The sequence below is a fragment of the Nannospalax galili genome, unplaced genomic scaffold (genome assembly GCF_000622305.1).
Source record: "Nannospalax galili isolate Female #2095 unplaced genomic scaffold, S.galili_v1.0 scaffold796, whole genome shotgun sequence".
NCBI classification, from domain to species: Eukaryota; Metazoa; Chordata; class Mammalia; order Rodentia; family Spalacidae; genus Nannospalax; species Nannospalax galili.
The window spans coordinates 816,066-820,190 of NW_008337084.1; positions in this window are offsets into that span (position 1 = coordinate 816,066).

The window sequence follows — 4,125 nt, forward strand, 5'->3', positions numbered from 1 at the left end:
AAGTTGACCTATATTTTTTATTATAGTCTTCTCATTTTAAAATAAGAATAAAAATACCAAGAACTTCATAATTCTGTTGCTGCTGATTGAATACTGAAACAGTGACAAGGCAAAACTGATTTTGTAAGTTCACACCTAAGTATGTTAATTCATGCAAGCCACTCATGGTCAAGATCTCTTTGAGATGCCTTGAAACTGGGTAATTATCACATCTCTAATTGAAATATTATATCTCACAGTAGAAACACAATAAATGCAATGTTATAACAAGCAAGAAAGCATCATAAATTATCCTCAACATGAACTGTATGATGTTTCCTTTTAAATATAGAAGGAAATGAAATACTTGCTCGAAGGGAAGAACTAGGAAGAGAGAAAGAAGGAAGAAACCTAAGAAACCAAGAAACCTAAGGTCACAAAAAGTTTGAAAGAAACTTGAAATTAGTTGTGCCATATTATCATGGCAAACTTATTGAAGGACAGATATTTTGGGGGTTTTTATTTTTGTTTTTTTTTTTCCCTCTGGGACTGGGGATCTAGGTCAGTTGTTAGAATGCTTGCCTAGCACACATGCCCTGGGTTTGATCATCAGCCACTGCAAACTGGGCACAGTGGTACATGCCTGTCATCCCAATATTCCAGAGATCAGATGTTCAAGGTCATTCTCCAGCTACATAATGAGTTTGAGAAACCAGCTTCAGTACAGGGAGGGAGGGAGGGAAAAACAAAGGAAAGAAAGAAAAAAAGAACAAAAGGAAGGAAGGAGAAAGGGAAGGAGGAAGGGAGGGAGGGAGGGAGGGAGGGAGGGAAGAATTTTTCCATTCGTGACAAGGGTAAGATATAATCCCTACTGGCTTCAAATCAAGAAAATAAGCAAGAAAGTACAAGGTGCTAGACATGTAGGAGTTCTGTAAACAAGACAGAAATTTCAGGAGATAAATTTTATGGCATGCTAAATTCAAATATTGAATGAACAGGATACCAACTTCTTTTTCTAATCATCAGGTATGGGTACGAATTGATGCAGGGAGATTCATTTCCTGGATCCCACCTAAATGACACCTAAATGATAAGAAGGAGTGTTTCTACTTCTTTAAGATCTTCAAAGAAAAATTTTATGATTTCAGCTGACACCATTTCTCTGTGGGAAAACCTTTGCTAACAGACAAGACAATTGGTTAGAGACAGGGAACTGAAGGGAGGCTGGAACAGTCAGGGAGGAAGGCCCTTCAGCCCTGAGTCGGATGCACTTGGCCTCTGCTGTGTACAGAGAGCTACAACTGTACCCTCATTTCACACTTAGCCAAACATTTGTATCCAGCTGAAGCTGGTGTTCTCTGGTGGAAGAGCACACAAAGAGTGGTGGACTATATTTCAGCACCTTAGGCGCTGGAGCTAATTAAAGACATCCACCAGCATGAATCATTTCACATTCTATCAACAGCTTGCTAGCAAAGACTTGTGAAAGTGAAATTTCACTCACACCGACAGGAGGTCAGAAAGAGAAAAATAAAGTGACCAGAAAATAAAAAGAAAAGACAATTCTACAGAGAAAATGAAAATTCCATTCTAAAGAGAAACTGTGAACAAAACTACAGTATTTTAAAGTCTGGAGAGTCCCTGTTTGACAATTGTGTGTTTACAATAAGCCCAAACATAATTGGTGTGATGGGCTGTCAGGGAAAAGATTAATTTGGCAAAGATTAGTATTGACTTGCTGTTTATTAAGGCTTTTAAACAGCTGTATCTGGCAGCATTCCTGTAAGTGGCTGTCATAGCTGAAAAGCAGCCTCACACCCCGGTGCTCGCCAGCTGTTACTAAACAATCTTCCACCACTTTGAATGGCTTTCTCCAGGCCAAACAGCAAGAACAAACCATTGCCAAATGAGCCTTTTTCTCCTGTCACTTTTTTTCTTTGGTGGGGGTGAGGAGCAGCTCAGAGCTTAAATGTCAGCTCAGGGCTGATGGCTTAGCTGATAAAAGGAGCCGGAAGCCAGTAGGTGGTTTGGGTGCTAGATGAACATGCTCCCCACATAGAGAGTTAGACCCTGTTAGTCACCTCACACAGACAAGAAAGCTGCAGCCTGCAACTGTTATCTGCAAAAGATTTTAAATACAGAAAGTAGTGATCAAAGGTTTAGAGTTATTGACGTTCCAAAATTATTATCCTGTTTTCCCTGACTTGGGACATGCTATATCCCTGGAAGAAGACCTCACAGGAGAAGGTGGAGGAAAAGTTGGATAGTGGCCATTAATTCAAAGCACAGAAACTGGGGGTTCCCTCTGAGACTCCAAAAGAAGGCAAGCCACTGAGTAAAACATGCCCCTTGCTCCGGCTCAGTGGAAACCTATAGAATGAAACTGGTTGGGATGGCTTGAAGACTATAAAAGAAAGGGCAGATTGAGAATTTTACTGGACCCTTAGAAAGTACCCAAGCACCTTCATAAGGCAGTAGAAAGAGCAACACTGCAATGCAGCTAATCGTCAGACTACAAAGGCCCAATGTGGTGGTGAAAGCAGCATTAGCCTTCCCAATACAGCTGATGACGTCACTTTCAACCTCTCCACATTGCATTGGGCTGGGATAAGCAATCAGAAGACATGCAGAAGGACAGTTTTATCCCCAACCTTCTTCTGCTGTCCCTTCCCAGTGGGACGGGTCTGGGGACTGGCCTAAAGGCTACACTTTCTATATGGACTTTTCAAGTAGGTGTCTTCCAAAGCTTCATTTGATTCTGTATAACTTTATTTTGAAGTCAGTAATCGCTGTAGTCAGATGCTTGACATTTGAATAAGGATAAAATCCAGCCAGAACCAAGGTATGGACAAATGAACCATACTGCTCAGCTCTGAGTATTTTGCATCTCTGTCATAGACTTCCATGAGCTCTGCCTGCCCAAATCATCTCTCACACCCTGATGGGTGTGGTAAGAGAAACAGAGTGACTAGACACTGCCGGCACCAAGTACATTGGTCTAGCCACGGTGAGCTGGCTCCACTGCCAAAGCCCAGCCTAGGGACAAAAACAGAAGTCGTTTAAAAATCAGTCTATGGCTATCAGTCTCAGAGTACACTGAGTCCTAAGATAGATCTGGAATTGTGGACATTCTGGTCCTTTCCCAAGACAGAAACAATCTCCAAAGGGTTTACCACTCTGAGAAATCAGGCCAAGTGATAGACTGGGCAGAAGTACACTGCCTTACTCGTCCTAGGGTCCCTTGGACCTTCCTTACACCAAAGCAGTAGTCAATCATTTGGTCACACTTTCATCTTTCAAAATTTTGCCCACAATAGAAGCTATTGCCCCCATTGCTTATAGTCTATTTTGCCAGAAATACAACATATTTCACATAATGCACACACAGAGATTGTCTCACGTCAACTGTAACTTGTGTTCCATCCTGCTCCATTTATCTAACAGGATTATGCAGTTTCCTCTACCTGAGAAAAAGCGTCAGAATTCAACTTCCATAAACTATACTAGTCCTATGGTGTATTTTATGTTTTGATTTTAAAAACAAAACCTAAGAACCTAAGTCTAATCTTAGTGGTAGTAGTAGTTTTTATTTTTTTATAAAAACAAAGGAGCAACAATACATCTTAACAAAACTGCAATTTCTGAACAAAATTTTAAAATACATTCTACAAAGCTATTCTGGAGATTGAAAACTCAAATCCTCATTTTATGGACTGAGCTCTCTTCCCAGACCTGAGTTGAGTCATTTCAACACTTGGTTTCATGATGTGGTTTTAGGAGACCAACATAAAGGAGGTGAGGTCCTTTAAACACTAGATCCCTGAGATTTGTTTTGTTTCTGTATTGCTTTGCTTCATTTTGTTTTTTCAAGACAGGGTCTTCCTGTAACCCCAGCTGACCTGGAACTTGCTATGTAGACCAGGCTGTCTTTGGTCTCATAGAGACCTGCCTGCCTCTGGCTCCTGAGTGCTGGGATGAAAAGCATGTGCCACCACACCCGGCCTGGGATATTTTTGTTTTGTTAAGAATCATTGTTTATTGTTTTCCATCCTTATTTCTCCCTCTTTACTTTCCTCCCTTTTCTACCTCCCAGTTCTCCTTCTCCTCCCCTCCCCTCCCCTCCCCTCCCTTCCTTCCCCTCCCTTC